This window comes from Pongo abelii, chromosome 3, assembly GCF_028885655.2.
Source record: "Pongo abelii isolate AG06213 chromosome 3, NHGRI_mPonAbe1-v2.0_pri, whole genome shotgun sequence".
Classification (NCBI taxonomy): domain Eukaryota; kingdom Metazoa; phylum Chordata; class Mammalia; order Primates; family Hominidae; genus Pongo; species Pongo abelii.
The window spans coordinates 192451953-192471099 of record NC_071988.2 but is presented as its reverse complement, the minus strand read 5'-3'; the positions used below and the strand labels follow the sequence as shown (position 1 = coordinate 192471099).

Genomic DNA, 19147 nt, shown 5'->3' with positions numbered 1-19147 from the left:
ATTGGCCAATAGAGCTGCAGTGAGGTGCCTTTAATTTATTACCCTGACAATCTGTCTTGCACTAAAACTAGGTGTTAAAGCACCATCTAAGAATTATTTTTTTGAGCTAGAAGATGGGCCCATTTAAGAAAGGTCACAGTTCCTTCCACTGCACAGAATTTTTAGTATCGCCAAGCAAAAGAAGTCATGAGTTCCATCCAATTGTATGAACTTGAAGAGATAACAAAGTACAAATGCCCAAAACCCGTTGTAATGAAAATGAAATTTTCAAAGAAAAAGGTAGACACTAACTCATTACATGAGGCTTGATGAGCTTTCCCCCATAGTAAAAGTCCATCTAAATCAATGTATTATTTACATGCCACATACACCAACCTTCATCAGTGCTCTTCTCCCAAACACACTCTGATTTTTATCTCTGAATACTATTTTTCTGGATCATTTTCCAATGGGTTTGCTGTTTTAAGTACATATTCTTAAATACTTTATCTTTATTCTAAAGATAATTTCCCTGCAAGAACCACACTTATTCCATATAAAAAATCTCAAAATGATGAGTAGGGAGGTTATAGATGGAGATAAACAGTGGGAGAAATATGCGCAACGCGTGCTTTGTTGTATTCAAATGGTTGTTTTATTGACATGAATACTCAATAGTCATTCATTTTACTAAATGAGAAATTTGTATAAATTCTTTAAAATACGTTTGGTTTACAATTTATTTTAAACATGCCAGACATACTCTTTCATGCTAATCATGTTACTTTTCCAGGTACATCACACACACACACACAAAAAAATGCAAAAGCCAGAGGCTGCCTTCTCGCTCCCCCATGGTCATCCACCACACAGAGCAGTAGATCTTCCTTTAAGCTGAGCTTCCACTAACTTCAAAGAATCTTCTCTGTAGGAGAACAAGGCATAAGACACAGTAGGAAATAGAAATCTGACCACAGGAAAAGAACCTTTAAAAATTCTAACCAAAGCACAGAATTCTCTAAACAAGGGAATTGCTTGGCAACAATCAGGTCGGGCGTGAAATCACAAACGTTAGAGTGAAGTCAGACAGCTCACCTTCACGTGGAGAGGGAAGACAGCACAGTGATGACACAAACTCTCATAGCAGCGACAGTGACAGGAGTTGAGGAAACTGCAGATTTCCCAGGCTGACCTATAGTTACTTGATAAAATGCAATGGACACCATTCCAATGTCTCAAAGCGTGGCTACAATCTTTCAGAGCATGGAAGGCCACTTGTTTCAAAGAATCAAAGGGTCAGCCGGGTTCTTTATTTCTAAATGTATTGTGTTTATTAATGTTTTAATTCCTACAAAATAAGCTTCCTGAACTAACTAATTTGAGCTGTATCTATAATAACGCTTGTTAATTAAATTTGAGGAAAGCTCAATGTTTACTTCATATTCACTTCTAATATGGACCTGGAACTCAGGAGACATCATTATCACATAGTTTCTACAGCCTCTTATCTCATTGGCTAAGTGATCACATGCCAATCATCACGGTTAGGTACTTTTCTTCTTTATCAGATCCCCATCATAGAGGTCACAATTAACCTGGGAGAAAAGACAAAGAAAGTTGTATTAAGTTTACATTATTTGCCCAGATGAAAGCAGAAAACTATAGAGTAATGCAAAAAGTATCTCTGTCTCTGAAGGGCCATTATAAATTCATCTTCTGGAACAAAGGCAGACACACAAAGGTTTATATGCGACTGTCTTCCTGGGCTGGCATACTATAGAATTGCCAAGGTAAATGTTTGTTCCCTTATAGTACAGCTTTCCTTATAAACTTCCAGGCAGTGCTCATGATAAATAGGCTCATAAATTATTAATAAATAATCTAGGCTTAGAAGGTCCTAAGGGAAATTATATAAAAATATCTGACTGTAGGCCGGACGAGATGGCTCATGCCTGTAATCCCAGCACTTTGGGAGGCCAAGGCAGGTGGATCACCTGAGGTCAGGAGTTTGAGACCAGCCTGGCTAACATGGTGAAACCCCATTTCTACTAAAAAAAAAAAAAAAAAAAAAAATACCAAAAAAAGAAATATCTGATTGTTTGGGATGCTTTTCATCCCAAAGACTTTTCCATCAATCTGTAAGTACACATTAAGAACCTACCACTGCTCTTTTTACTGTAAACATACAGTGTAGCATGCATAACCCTATATTCACAGACCTTATAAACCAAAGTGGTGAAAGGGGTAGAGTTGCCAGTGAAAACACAGGAAACTCAGTTAAATTTGAATTTCAAATAAACAATGAATAGGTTTTTGTTTGTTTGTTTGTTTGTTTTTTTTTGGGACGGAGTCTCGCTCTGTCTCCCAGGCTGGAATGCAGTGGCGCGATCTTGGCTCACTGCAACCTCTGCCTCCCGGGTTCAAGCAATTCTCCTGCCCCAGCCTCCCAAGTAGCTGGGATTACAGTCACGTGCCACCATGCCTGGCTAATTTTTTATATTTTTAGTAGAGACAGGGTTTCACCGTGTTAGCCAGGATGGTCTTGATCTCCTGGAACTCGTGATCCACCCACCTTGGCCTCCCAAAATGCTGGGATTACAGGTGTGAGCCACTGTGCCCAACCAACAATGAATAGGTTTTTTCTTTTAGCTTTTGGGAAGTATTTGGATATACCTCTATGTCTCAAATATTGCTTGGAACATTCCTATACTAAAAATTATGTTATCTGAAAACTCAAAGTTAACTGGGCATTCTGTATTTTCACTAATACTTAAATTATTAATTTTTACATTTTTAAAAATTTAAATTTTTATTTATGCAAAATCTGACAATCCTAGGAGGGGGGCAATGATAGGAAAAGCAAAAGATGGGAAAAGCTACTGACTTATGGTAGGGAAGCAGGAATAATATCATTTATGGGATGCCTACCTGTGCCAAGAACTGACTTAAACTTGTCAAAGAATTGTGACACATGTGTGTGCAAACGTGCTTAATCAAGACTTAATAAACACCCAAATAAATCATTTTAAAATAATAAAGCAGTAATATGGATGAACTATATATGACTATATTAAATAATTAAGTTTGTGTAAGAGTTAAAGAAATACGAAAGAAACATGAAACGTGGCTTGACAGTAAAGATGGGTTTATTTTAGATAAAACATAAGAGGGGATTCTGGCTGATTTCAGTCAGGAGCGCTTTCTCTTACAGACTAAGACTATATATTGGTTTTAGGGTGAGGGGGTTTATTACAAGCTTGGAATGTTTCTGTGAGAGGGAGAAGTTTTATGGCAGGGTTGGAATGTCTCTGGGAGGAGAGGAGGTTATCTTGGGGCTGACGACATCTTTCTAGCCAGAGGAGTGTTATCTTGAGGTTGGCATCTTCCTGGCTGGAGGTGGGTTATCTCAGGGCTAGCATGTCTCTGGTCAGGGAGGAGCTTGGAATGTTTCTGGTTGGAGATGTTATTTGTGGTTTACGTTCATGCTGCCCTTAACCATTAGGCTGATGCCCTTTGGATTTAGGTGTTTTTTTTTTTTTTTTTTTTAATTAAGGTAAACTTTAGAATGAGGGGCTTGTCCAAGATGGCAATGTTCTTGCTCTGTAATCCCAGCACTTTGGGAGGCCGAGGTGGGCAGATCACGAGGTCAGGAGATCTAGACCATCCTGGCTAATGTGGTGAAACCCCGTCTCTACTAAACATACAAAAATTAGCCAGGCGTAGTGGCAGGTGCCTGTAGTCCCAGCTACTCGGGAGGCTGAGGCAGGAGAATGGCATGAACCCAGGAGGTGGAGCTTGCAGTGAGCCAAGATTGCGCCACTGCACTCCAGCCTGGGTGACAGAGCAAGACTCCGTCTCAAAAAAAAAAAAAAAAAAAAAAAAAAAAAAAAAAAAAAAAAAAGTTAAGCTGTCATATATCAAATGGTAGTATGTGTAACAGACATAATCTTGCTTAATCATTAAAAATTCCTCCTCACTAATATATGTAAACATTTTTCATCAGGATAATAGAGTCCCTTTAAAAATAGCACTTCATCTTTGAAAACTAGTGTTTGGCAAAAAAAAAAAAAATAGCACCTATCCATATATAGAGATGATAGAAAGATGGATAGATAAATGATAGATAGATATTTTCTAGCAGCACACATGAACAGGTAATAGTGGAGGACTTGAAGAAGGGGTATGGAGAATTGGAGGACTGGGGGTTGTGGGGAGCTGAATGGGAGCAATGAAGGTCAGCTTCATGGACACATGACCTGTGAGGTCACATAGGACCCAGAGCTTAGAAGGGCTCCACTTGGCTTAATGTTCTACTGCCATAATCTTAACATTCTTAATAATTGTTGAGCAAAAGCCCTGTATTTTTATTGCATTTGGCCCAAGCAACTATGTAGCTGGTCCTGGGAGGGATTTTCTGGGCTTTCTAGAAAACAGAGCCTTAGTCAAAAGTGTATGTGCTCCCATTTTATTGAGGAGTGTGACTCCAGACACACAGGAGTAAGTCAAAAAGGAATCCCAAATTAGGGATGGAAAGAAGAGGAGAAAACACAGGGGAAGTGGAACAGAACTGGCCTTTATTTGACAGCAATTGCAACTGATGCCTTGATCTCCCAGGATGTTTTCTAAGAGGCCATCCAAGTACCTCATTTCACATGTATCTGTTTATTGGTGATTGGAAAAGGAAATAATTTATCCTCAGCTTTTTCCTCTTCTCCATCTTCCATTGGTCAAAATCCACCATGAGCTGTTAACTCCTCCTTTTTCCAAGGTGAGTCAGTAATTTCTCCAAGCAACAACTGGAAAGGCCAAAGCCTTACAGGACCAATCTGGCTGGGGCATAGCTACAGCATCTTTCTTACCAGGCAGCATAGCACAGAAGGCTTCTCATCTGTAGCAGCAGCTGGGAACAGTACCACCATTCCTAAGACACCTCAGCTAGGAAGCCAGGCTAGAACACGAGTCTGAAATGGTCCAGGAACTGGATCCCAGACAAATTCACATGTCTATCAACTGTAGAATAAATATATTGTGATACTTTCCTGTGATGAACTAGTATAAAGTGAAGAAAATTACTCCTATAGTTCTTCTCAGTGAAGATATAGCTCATAAACATGATGTGGAATAAAAGAAGCCTGACACAAAATAATGCCTTTTGCATAATCCTTTATAGAAAGCTCAAAAAAAACAGACAAAAATCAAGTATAATTTTTGGGACTCCATGGTGAAATGGAAAAGCTATAAGAAAAAGAAAGTAATGATGATAAAAAGCTAGACAGTGGCTCACTTGGAGAGAAGGAAAATGATAGTAATTGGAAGAGGGTCCCAGGGGCACTTCTGGGTCTGGCCATGTTCTATTTCTGTGGTGTCCTTCAAGCAAAGTGAAGAAGGTGAAATAGAGGAATCAACTGTATCAGATGTTGTGGAAAGATGAAATAAGATATGGCCTGAAAAATAAATGTTAGATTTGACACCAGAAAGGTCAATGGTTATCTTGGATTGACTGGAGTGAAGTCACAAGAGAAATGAAGAAGTAGGAAACAGCTAGTATAGAAATTTCTCTTAAGAAGTTTAATTGTAAAGTAAAGGATAACAATGGGGCTGTACCTGGAGAGGAGAAGTGGGTGCCTGGGGAGTTGTTTGTGTTTTATAAAGCGTGAGGTGAGAAATGTAAGTCTGCTTATATGTACTTGTGTGAATGATCTAATAGAAACTGTCTGCTAAACAGATGAGAAAGATGCTGTAGCTATGCCTTGGCCAGAATGGTCCTGTAAGGCTTTGGCCTTTCCAGCTGTTGCTTAGAAACTGATGAAACAGAAGGCAAGGGCAGATTGCTAGGGCAATGTCTTTGAATAAGCTAGAGATCACATGATCTTGTGCACATGGAAAGGGATAGGAGGGACATGGTCACTTCATACAAAGTTCAGAAGAGAAGGTGATCTGTAAGTGCCCCAATGCAGATGGGTAGGGATCTGTGGTCATAGGATGTTGTAGAAATTCTCTCCTGATTTTAAAAATAAAAACTGAAAATGAGAAAGGGAAAGAACATGTTAGAATTTTGAAAATAGAAAACACATGAGGCCGGGCATGGTGGCTCACGCCTGTAATCCCAGCACTTTGGGAGGCCAAGTGGGCAAATCACTTGAGGTCAGGAGTTCCAGACCAGCCTGGGCAACATAGTGAAACTCCGTCTCTACTAAAAAATACAGAAATTAGCCGGGCATGGTGATACATGCCTGTAATCCCAGCTACTTGGGAGGCTGAGGCATGAGAATCGCTTAAACCTGGGTGGTAGAGGTTGCAGTGAGCTGAGATCGTGCCACTGCTCTCCAGCCTGGGTGACAGAGCAAGGCTCTGTCTCAAAAAAAGAAAAAAAGAAAAAGAAAAAAAGAAAGAAAAGAAGAAAAAGAAAAGAAAAGGCATGAAACAGTTATCTAGGACAGAGCATAAGAATTAAAGTACTAGGGAAAAATAGTATAATTGCCAACAGCACTAAGGGCCCACTTGAGATTAGTGATCACGACTTTATTTATTTTTCCTTTTTCTTTTTATAATTTTTTTTGTAGAGATGGGATCTCACTATGTTGCCCAGGCTGGTCTCAAACTCCTGGGCTTAAGGGATCCTCTTGCCTTGGCCTCCCAAAATGTTGGGATTACAGGCATGAGCCACTGCACCTGGCCATGAGCATGACTTTAAACACAGCGTAAACTGTGTGTTTCTCCCACAACGAGCAGATACTAGCACAAGCAGGCAGAAAGTAAAGAAAGGGCAGATGTCCTCTTGAAAAATAGAAAGCTGTTCAGCATGAGAGACTCCTTTCTAGGACATTTCTAATTTAGGGATAAAATTTGGCTTAAGAAAGATTAAAAACAAGACAGAAAACTATTACCCAAGCTAATAAAAATCAGATCAATAAAAATCTACACCTTGAAGCTGATAATTTTATAAGTAATATAATTTAATAATATTCAAATATTACGGTACAATAGTTCCCAGTAGAACTAAAAGTATCTAGGGAAAAATTCTGGGATCTAAGATTATAGACTGTTAGTTCTTTTATTGATTTAATTGATTTAAGGAAATAATGGGTTTTTCTCCCATAAGTAAAACAGAAGACTAGTAAATTTGCTCTTATTTAGGTGAATAGGTAAACAAGTAAAGAATAGTTAGCATTTTGCTATTGTCTGGGATATTATTACAATGGCTGTATTTAACAAAAGGATATATACGATTAATAGCAGTAGTACATGTTTGATGATAGTAAATATTTTAATAAATTTCAGTAATTGCCATAGTTATTAAAGGCAGTCAAATTTTTTTTTTTTTTGGTCACCTGTCACCCAGGCTGGAGTGCAGTGGCATGATCTTGGCTCACTGCAACCTCCACCCCCCAGGGTTCAAGCAACTCTTGTGCCTCAGCCTCCCAAGTAGCTGGGTCTACAGGCACACACTACCACATCTGGATAATTTTTTGTATTTTTAGTAAGACGGGGTTTTGCCATGTTGCCCAGGCTGGTTTCGAACTCCTGGCCTCAAGTGATGCACCTGCCTCGGCCTCCCAGTGCTGGGATTACAGGTGTGAGCTACCATGCCTGGCCAAATTTAGTCAATTTTTTAAATACTGGAAGTCTTACTTTTTCTTCATAGAAAATGATTTCCAGTTTTCCAAACTAGAAATAGTAGTATCTTACCTTACATAACATGTTTTCCAAAATCTTGGTGTAGTTGCTCTCCTGCTTGTATGTAAAAAGTGCCACATTCAACATGAGAGAATAGTCCGTGCTCCTGAAAAGAACATGCAACTTGGATCAAATTTTCTAGTTTTAATTTTCTTAAAAACTACCAGATATGTTTAATTTCCTTGAAATGTTTATATGTTAAACAAAATGAAGACTTTTTTGATTTACAATATGTTACTTTTACTAAGATTTTTTTTTTTGGTCCAGAAACATTGAGATAATGAATATTTTCTTTCAAACTTCTCATATAATAATTATACTGTATTTTATATTTCTTCCTCAATAGAAATATAAAACACTTCATTTAAGCAATCATTTTAGTAATACTGATTTAAGTATTGAGAGTCTGTTTTTTAAGAGCCCACTTAGAAATTTGTTAAGATTCTCAAACTGCATTGCATTTATTAAAGTTTATAGCACCCAGCATCAAACATTTTGCTACATTATTATAGTAATATTAAAACTGTTTTGGGTATGCACGCGCACATGTGTGTGGGGGGGTTCTTCAAAGAAGGATAAAACACAGTTACAGGCTGAAATATCTTATAGATAATTGTGTACTTTCCCATCAGGGAAAAGATAAAACTAGCATAACTATATGTATTTGCTGTAAGAGTTGCAGGGATGGTTCATTACTGAGGAGGAATATTTTTATCAAAAGTCACATTCCAAAAGGGTGTTTATGTAAAATATAGGAAAATTTTAAAATACATTAGTTCATTCAAAAAGCACTGAAATTCCCATTTTAAGACTTGTTTGATAACAATGCTGAGAAAAGAAAGATAATTGGAATCTAGAGAACAATTACATTTTTCAGTTAAAATACAATAGATTTATGTTCCCAGTAAATAATGGCAAGAGAGTTAAAAATGAACTTTCATTGAATGAATACATTTGGTTTTACGTAATTCCCTATTTTGAATTCATTTTTTTGCCTTGTACATAAAGCTTAATATGAAGTCATAGCTCAGTCTTTCAGGTTAAGATTTTTTTTTATAAAGAAAAAGTAAATGGCCTCAAATTTACCAGCAGCAAGCAAACAAGGGAAGGGAAGTAGCTTCGTGCTGTAAATGTCAAGCAATGGAAACAGAACATAAGCCAGAAATTCAGATTTGCTCGTATTTTAAAATATATATATAAACTTTGCATTACATTTGGCATGTTTGGGGTGGTGCTACATAATCAAATACATCAAAATGTTACAGCAAGTGCTATGAATATTCACGATATGTATGATAAATAAATACCATGGAATCCAGCAAGACACCAACAGATTCTCATTCTCCGAAAACCTTAGTAAAGAAAAAAGGTAGGTTGAAGAAATTCTAAGAATGCTGCTAATGTCCTTCAACTTAGAGAGAGGGTGACTGAGAGCTGAGTAGAAAGACACAGGAAGATGTTCGATACTAGAGGTCCTGGAGGATCTGGAGGATCCTGGAGGATCACACCTCTGGAGGATCTCAGAAAGACAAGAACAGATACTGGAACTTACCATCTTCAGATGGAGAAAATAGATAATATTAATGGAAATAGGCCCTAGTAGGAGACATTTGTAGGACTTCAGTGAGAAAGCCAAACCCAAATTGTCCAGAACAAGGGTTATAATTCTTTAATCCTTGAACCCTCAGGCTTCAGAAAAGCAGATAGAACAGACAACCAAGCCGTCGAAATGTAGCACCTAAATTAACAAATCAAACAACTCTCCAAAACAAAGGAACTATAGCAAAGAGAATTAACCCATACTATGTCATAACAGAAACTTCCAGACAAAGCACTCTGTTAACCAATAACCGAATGAAAATGCATGCCATGGAAACAATGGCAACAGACGACAGTTGAAAAAAAAATTAGCTAGTGAATAACATATGAAGAATCCATCATCAAGAAGACGTAACCCAAAGAACAGAACTTATTTCCCACAAGTACTTCACAGTATAAAAGAATTTAAAAGAAAATGAATTCAATGAAAGAACTCAAAGACAAGATGATAAAACAAATTAGGGAAACTGAAGTGCTAAAGGGAAAAAAATGAGAAACAAAAAAATTCTATTATTATAGACCTAATACATAAATTAGAAACAGAAGAAAACAAGTTAAAAATTGAAATTACAGCATGGAAAATGTCTTAAAACATGTATAAATGCAGAGAGAAAAAGACAAAAAGCTTAAAGCAAATGAAAAGAAATTGGTGAATATAAATAGCAGATAAATGACATCTATCAATCATTGAAAAATAGGAAAGAAAAGGTATATGGAGAAAGAATACAAAAGTATTTCTCTAAATTTTGAATAAAACTAAATAAAAATTTTAAAATATATCTTCTAATATGAAAGCTGTTGCAGAATAAGCAAGCCAGATATATTCTCATTAAGTTACTAAATTTTAAAGATGAAGTTAGAATTGTTGAAGCATCCAGGCAGAAAAAGCAAATCAACATTAAAAGAGAAAGAAAAAAACATTTGGTTTCAGACTCGGCTTTTTGAACAGTAACATTCAAAATCAGAAAGTAATGGAAAACATCCACAAAAATCTCAGGAGGAGAAAAGCATGGCTTTATATTGTAATAATGATCCAATAATTACTCCAATAGAAAAGCAATGGGCAAGTACAGATGCAGTGGCTCACACCTGTAATCCCAGCACTTTGGGAGGCCAACACGGGCACAGCCCTTGAGGTCAGGAGCTCGAGACCAGGCTGGCCAATGTGGTGAAATCCCGTCTCCACTAAAAATACAAAAATTAACTGGGCATGGTGGTACATGCCTGTAATCCCAGCTACTTGGGAGGCCGAGGCAGGACAATCGCTTGAACCAGGGAGGTGGAGGTTGCAGTGAACTGATATCATGCTGCTGCACTCCAACCTGGGCAACAGAGCTAGACTCTGTCTCAAGAAAAGAGAAAGAGAAAAGAAAAGTAATGGGCAGACATTCCCAAGCATGTAAAACCACTGGGTCTTCTTGAACAAACAATTGAAAAATTGATGAACAAGAGAAAATCTAAGTACACAATTTGAAAATGAAGAAGCTTCCTTAAAAAGATTAAGAATTAGCATTAATATAAAATATAGAAATTAAATAGAATGCTTGGAACATGACAGATCTAAAATATAATTTAAATGTTCTAAAAATTTCTAACACAGTAAAAATAACCTAAATCAAAATCTGGAGGCTCAAGAAAGAGAGACGGGACAAAGGATCACATTGTTAATCACTTTAACTTTCATAATGTATCAGTCTATATTATCAATTTAACTATGTTGAATAATTGAAAAAAGATTCATACTTCATGAATTTTCTAATCTTTTTTTTAACTTAGAATAGTGTTAGAGACTAATACTTCTGGTGAAGAAATCTTTATATCTTTATCCTTTATCTGAAATCTATTAATTCCAGAAATTTCACTTTAACTCTTTTTATTTAATGTACAATTGAACAGATTTTACTTTAAAAGAACATGATTCCAATGTTATTAAGTATTTCTGTCTCATGCATGAAATACATATATATACATTCAGGAGACAAATGGAGAGAGAAAGATTCATTTTTCTGCCTGCATATATATTTAGTAAGATTTCTGAAATGTCTTCTAATGTTAAAATTTCAATTAGCTTGAGTTGCAGAGTTTGGGGATTTCTTTCTACTTTCTACTTTGAACCTGTCTGCTTTGCTTAAATGTTTTATAATGACCTTACATTCATTTTATATCAACAAGAGTACCTGCTTTACATTTTTAAAATTAAAATGAACTAAGTTGGGTCCTCAGTCAATATTCTGACCAATACATGAAGAAAAATATTACTAATCATCTAGAAGGGTTCCTCTACATCCAATAGTTATAATAAATTTGGGCTGAGTTTTCTTAAATCATTGTCATGCTTCTTGTAAGTAATGTTATGTACTGGTTACTTTGATGACCAAGAATAAGGCACACGGTTCTTTGTATTGGAATCAGATTTTTCTCTGCAAAAATCCAGTGAGAATTCTCTTATCAATATAAGGAAATTGAACCCATTGTTAGCATTTGGACCAACAGGCTACCATTCATTGAGCATCAATTTTGGGTTTGCTTGCATAACATGTCAATGAGCTTGATGTTTTAGATCTTCATCATTGATTATTTCCAAACTACTGAAAATGTAATATTATCATTCTCGAATTTTAAAATGAGTAAAAATCAGACTTAGAAAAGTCTAAGATAACACAGATAATAAATGGTGAAACCAAGATTCAAAACCAAGATATATTTGCCATAATAATGATCTTCAGCTAGAATTTTGCAAACTTCATACCTGCATTGTTCTGTAGGATAAGAGTTTGCCAAATACAACCTCTGTTCTTTGGACATTAGTAGCCTTGCAACCCTATTTCTTGTTGCTGCCAGTGACGCCCATTGTCAGAATAGATCCTATTGTAGTCTCCACTTCTTCCGGCTACTAAACCCTTATCCAAATCATTGTGCAGTAAATTGATTACCAAAGCATAAGTTATGTACCCACATCCTATTCATAAGGAAATGTATTGCTAGCATTTTCAGCTTCTTTATTAGATGTGAAATCTAAAAATTGCCTAATATATTCTTCTTTAGCTTCCCTTACTTACATTTTTTAATAGTATATTTCCAAAGTGGTGCTACGGAGCAATTGGAAAAGGATGATTCTTTCAATAAATCATACTAGGTTATATCTAGATACAGATATGTGAAAAAATGAACTTAATCTCTACCTCATGACACACACACACACACACACACAAACACACACAAATGATTCCAGGTGAATTGTAAGTTGAAATTTGAGAACTAAAACAATAAATTTCTAGAAGAGAGAAGAATATTTTTATGTTCCTGGAGTAGGCAGATATTATTTAAATGAGACCCCAAAATTACTAATCACAGAGTAAAGGACCAGTAAAGTACACTACTTTAAAATTTAGAATTTTGTTCATGAAAAGACATTATTAAGCCACAGAGTATAAAAAGTATAAGAAGTATAGTAAGCCACATTATATACTTTGCATATGAACCTCTTGTTCCACAAATATGTTCAACAAGGGATTCATATGCAAAATATACGATGAATTCCTAACAATCAAAAAGTAAAAGATAAACATGCTAATAGAAAATAGACAAAGGATCTCATACCAGTCAGAATGGCTATTATTAAAAAGTCAAAAAATCACAGATGCTGGCAACGTTGCAGAGAAAACGGAACACTTATACACTGTTGGTGAGACGGTAAATTAGTTCAACCATTGTGGAAATCAGTGTGGCAACTCCTCAAAAACCTAAAAACAGAACTACCATTCAACCCAGTAATCCCATTACTAAGGATATACCCAAAGGAATATAAATTGTTCTACCATAAAGACACATGCACATATATGTTCACTGCAACACTATTCACAATAGCAAAGACATATAATCAACCTAAATGCTCATCAATGGCAGATGAGATTTAAAAACTGTGGTACATATACACCATGGAATACTATGCAGCCATAAAAAAGAATAAGATCATGTCTTTTGCAGGAACATGGATGAAGCCAGAGGCCATTATTTTTAGCAAACTAACACAGGAACAGAAAAACAAATACTGCATATCCTCACTTATAAGTGGGAGCTAAATGATGAGAACACACGGACATATAGAGGGGAACAACACATACTGGGGCCTACTTGAGGTGGAGGGTGGGAGGAGGGAGATGATCCAAAAAAAAATAACTATTGGATACTAGGGCTAGTACCTGGGTGATTAAATAATCTGTACAACAAACCTCCATTACACAAGTTTACCTATGTAACAAACCTGCATATGTACCCCTGAACCCAATATAAAAGTTTAAAAAACAAAGAAAATAAATAAATAAAATGAGCCAAAGACCTAAATAGTCATTTCACTAAAACACATATCCAAATGACCCATAAACAAAAAACCCTCAGTCACATTAGCATGAAGGAAATGCAAATGTTTTTTAAAAATGGTAACATACCACTACACATCCAGCAGACTGGCTAAAAATAAAAAGACTAATAATATCAAGTGTTGTGACTGTGAATGTCAAGCAACCAGAACTCTCATCCATTGCTGATGACAATATAAATTTATAAAATCTTTTTGGAAATCTAGTCAGAAGTATCTAGTGCTAGCTAAGCTGAACATATGGATATTCCATTACCCAGCAATTCTAATCTAAAACATACCGAACAGAAATATGTGTGTGTGTGTGTGTGTGTGCATGTGCACACACTCATCAAAAGAAAGATACAGAATTGTGCACAGGAGGACTGTTTCATAATAAACAAACCTGAAAACAACCCAAACTTCATCCACAGGAAAAAAGAGAAACAAGCTGTGATATATTCATCTGATAGGAGACTATTCAGCAAAACTATCACTGTACCACAACCAGCACAAATGAGTCCCCCAAGCATAATGTTAAGCAAAGGAAACCAGACACAGAAAAGTGTATGTAATATGATGCCATTCACATACAGTTCCAAGCAGGCAAACTAATCAATGGTGTCAGAAGACAGAATAGGGAGCGTTTAGGGGGGAAGTCAGTACGTATCTTTTAGGGCAACAGTCCAGCTTCTTTTTAAAATTTTTTTTAACTTTTAATTTTTGTGGGTACATAGTAGGTGTACATATTTATGGGTTATATGAGATATTTTGATACAGGCATGCAATGCATAATAATCACATCATGTTAAATGGGGGATCCATCCCCTCAACTATTGATCCTTTGTGTTCCGAACAATCCAATTACACTCTTCTAGTTATTTTTAAATGTACAGTTAAGTTATTTTTGACTATAGTCATCCTGTCACACTAGCAAACACTAGGTCTTAAGGGTTTCTCTCCTAACCTGTAGGCCTTAATGGGCCTTTACAGACACCTTAATAGGCCTTGCCATCACCTTTTAATCCCATGAGCATTATCCTCTTGCCCTACTTCTTTGATGTAAAGTGAGTTCTTTGGTCAGAGACATGTTGTTTGAAATAACTTAATCCAAAGTCCATGTCAGTTATGATTCTTTCAGCTGCAATTAACAGACAACCCAACAAGAATGTGGCATTAACAGAAAGGACATTTATTATCTCATTTAACAAAAAGTTAGGCGCTAAGGTTGTTACAGAATTGGTTAATTCAACAGCTCACAAAGCTCTTAAGTTGTTTTTTTAGTTGCCTTCATGGTCAAAAACCACAGTCACACTCAGAAAAGGAAAGTTCTTTATCCTTAAGAATAAGGAAAATTCACCTCTCCAGAGACTTCCTCCCTCATATTGTTAGCTAGAATTTGGTCTTCTAATTATAATAAAATGTAATATAATGGTTAAGAGCAAAGAACATGAGCTAGCTTGCCTAGGTCCCGCTTTTATCACTTCCTAAATATGTGGAGGTTTCTTATTCTCCCTGGGAATCAGTTTTCTCATCTGTAAAATGTGTATAATAATGGTTTCTTGATCATAGAATTAACTGAATTAAAACATGGAAAGCACTTAGACTCATGCCAGGCATCTAAGAATCACAGAGGAAATGTTCACCAATATTTTTATCATCATTACCATCATCATTTTTATTATTATTCCCAAATCATTCTTTGGCAAGAAAAATAGAATCACCATGTTAGTTAAAGAACCCTATCCTAGGAGTGTGGGACATCCAGTCTCTTCTAAGAACATGGCAGCTCATACCTGCACAAATCTTGGTGCCAATCATAAACGAGGTCACATATGGTACAGCCCTATTATCATTTGCATGGTCACAACTTCAAAAGCAATCACACTACACTACCTGTATCCATTATTCAGTTAAATGTCTAATGTAAATAAGTTAATTGTTCTTCAACGTTAGAAGAGAGGTTAATATTAATAAAGACTTAGGACAAAATGTCTGACAAACACACACACAGCATATAACATAATATCATACACTCAAGGAATGTGAAGTCAATAATCAGACTATTGACCAGGCAAAAAACTCTGACCTCATTTTCCACCCCCATCATTGACAGAATTTTTTGTTTTGAGTAGCATCATCCCCACATTTCTAGTCTCTAATAAAATAGTTTCTAGCACACTACGAACCTATGTATCTCTTGTCCAAAAATTTATCTCCAGTTTCGTTGGACCATCTGTTAAAGAAGTACAGCATTTGTTGTCGTTTTGAGAGAGAGAATTATTGATAGGACAAATATTTATACTGTCTGAGGTCATGTTTATGCAGTGCATAACAATAGGCTGATAAATGATCTAGTGTTTTGGGTCACTTTCAATATTCAGTTGGATCATTGTGAAATTGAAGTAAGGATTGTACAGGTTTCACACACAGCAAAAGTCAATGAAAAATTCGATTCACTGATAATGCAGAGAAATAGACATAAGTCCACATGGGTCTGTTTCTGTGTTCTCTTCCTTACTTCTATAGAGAGGATCTGCTGTATCTCCTAATGACTTAGTTGAGGCAAAATGTCAATAAAAATAATCGTATATATCAATAACAATGCACTATTTCTGAGGGCTCTGTTCTATTCCACTGATCTATATCTTGACAAACCTGAGAAAAATAAGCAATGGGGAAAGGATTCCCTATTTAATAAATGGTGCTGGGAAAACTGGCTAGCCATATGGAGAAAGCTGAAACTGGATCCCTTCCTTACACCTTATACAAAAATTAATTCCAGATGGATTAAAGACTTAAAGCGTAGACCTAAAACCATAAAAATCCTAGAAGAAAACCTAGGCAATACCATCCAGGACATAGACACGGGCAAGGACTTCATGTCTAAAACACCAAAAGCCATGGCAACAAAAGCCAAAATTGACAAATGGGATCTAATTAAACTCAAGAGCTTCTGCACAGCAAAAGAAACTACCAGCAGAGTGAACAGGCAACCTACAGAATGGGAGAAAATTTTCACAATCTACTCATCTGACAAAGGGCTAATATCCAGAATCTACAATGAACTCAAACAAATTTACAAGAAAAAAACAAACAACCCCATCAAAAAGTGGGCAAAGGATATGAACAGACACTTCTCAAAAGAAGACATTTATGCAGCCAAAAGACACATGAAAAAATGCTCATCATCACTGGCCATCAGAGAAATGCAAACCAAAACCACAATGAGATACCATCTCACACCAGTTAGAATGGCAATCATTAAAAAGTCAGGAAACAACAGGTGCTGGAGAGGATGTGGAAAAATAGGAACACTTTTACACTGTTGGTGGGACTGTAAACTAGTTCAACCATTGTGGAAGTCAGTGTGGTGATTCCTCAGGGATCTAGAACTAGAAATACCATTTGACCCAGCCATCCCACTACTGGGTATGTACCCAAAGGACTACAAATCATGCTGCTATAAAGGCACATGCACACGTATGTTTATTGCAGCACTATTCACAATAGCAAAGACTCGGAACCAACCCAAATGTCCAACAATGATAGACTGGATTAAGAAAATGTGGCACATATACACCATGGAATACTATGCAGCCATAAAAAATGATGAGTTCATGTCCTTTGTAGGGACATGGATGAAATTGGAAATCATCATTCTCAGCAAACTATCGCAAGAACAAAAAACCAAACACCGCATATTCTCACTCACAGGTGGGAACTGAACAATGAGAACACATGGACACAGGAAGGGGAACATCACACTCTGGGGACAATTGTGGGGTGGGGGTAGGGGGGAGGGATAGCATTAGGAAATATACCTAACACTAAATGACGAGTTAATGGGTGCAGCACACCAGCATGGCACATGTATACATATGTAACTAACCTGCACACTGTGCACATGTACCCTAAAACTTAAAGTATAATAATAATAAAATAAAATAAAATAAAATAAAATAAACAATGCACTAAGATTACACTCTTGCTATGTGTCAATCCTTGTTTTAATTGCTTTATATCATGTCACTTCAATCCAGTCAGCAAATTGTGAAGTAGATATTCCTATCAGCCCATTTTACAGATATATCAGAGCAAAATACAGTGCTTGGCACACAATCACTCAGCAAGTTAGGGACAGTACTAGAGTTTAGAGCCCAGGACTTTCCTCCACTCTCAACCATGTCCCCAAAAATGAGAAAGGCTACAGTGGTGTACATTGGATTTGTTTACTGTACTGTCTAGTCCCAACCTCATGCTCAAGATATATGGTTTTGAGGCTTTAATATTATTATATTGACGGTGACTCTTTACTAAGATAGATTTTATGCACCACTGATCCACAACATTTCTAGACTAAAAGTTGTAATATTATTAATGAAAGTATCATTCTCAAACAACTGTCCATTTTCTTGAGTTTGCATAACAGACTTAGACCAAACTATTTATATGATAACAGCTATTAGAAAGTCCTTGTTCAAAATGTTGTCCATATATTTGATTAAGATGAAATGTTTTTTACATGGCATTTTCAACTCAGATGGAATATCCTATCCCTGAAAATCGAACCTGAGATTACCTTTTACATCACACTTCTAACAATGACCCCAAATCTTATGCTTTAAAAATATTTTTCCGTTATTTGTCTCAAAACATGTAATAACGATTAGAGAATGTTTACCAGTTAGGTGCCAACAAATACCTGTTGAGAGACTACTTTTGGCTAAACACCGTACTAGGCACTGGGGAAAGAATAAGTAAAAAAGAAAAGTCTTTGTCCTCATGGAGCTTGTATTCTGATAGGAAATACAGACTAATAAAAGAAGTAAACAAATAAATGAATCAATTAGATACTGTAAGTGCTGCCATGATCATGATTGGGGTCAATAGGGAGATGAGAAAAATAGGTTGCATGGTCAGAAAACACCATTCTGACAAAAATAATATTAGATGAGAAGACACTGGCCATGTTCAAAGCAAGAGAGAGTTCTAAGGAGAAGAAAGAGTGTGTACCAAGATCCCAGGCAGAAGAGAGGGGCTTATTTTTAAAGATGACCAGTGTGTTTGGAATGTGGCAGGAGAGCAAAAGGATAAGCATAATTGAGCTAATGATAGCAATAAATATCATTACTCTAATTTGACTTGTCTTTACTCTTCTCTTTATTCTATTTATCCATATTCTGCTGTCCTGAACTGCTGATATGAGTCAGTCACTACGCTCCAGTTCTCTGTCCAGGGGCTAAGCTATAAATGCCATTCCTCATGAGATATACATTGCAAATTCACTATACACAAAGCAATGTGTCAGCCACTCAAGACACAAAGGTTAGTATAATTTTGTACCAGCCCTTGTAGAGGTCAAGTGGCATATGCAAACTAAAAAAGCTAATAAACACAGACTTAGGTGATGAGCATTTACGGCACACATGATCACTCAGAGAAAGGCTGTAAAAGCATGGAACACTAACTCAGGAGGCTCATCTTCCTTTCTGAGCCATGCATCTGGGGCATCCTCCATGTCTTTCCCTTTAA

General features: G+C 36.4%; 1 long non-coding RNA gene across 1 annotated transcript in view; it reads right to left on the bottom strand.

Annotated features, from left to right (window-relative positions):
- Positions 1-5041: 5041 nt before the first annotated feature.
- Positions 5042-19147, bottom strand: part of LOC134761360 (uncharacterized) — a 50136-nt gene continuing 36030 nt past the window's right edge. Inside the window, exons 2-4 of the long non-coding RNA XR_010139886.1 lie at positions 8964-9008; positions 7669-7762; positions 5042-5999 (exon numbers count right to left, since the gene is read on the bottom strand). This is a non-coding gene — a long non-coding RNA (uncharacterized LOC134761360). The remainder of the gene's footprint in view (positions 6000-7668; positions 7763-8963; positions 9009-19147) is intronic.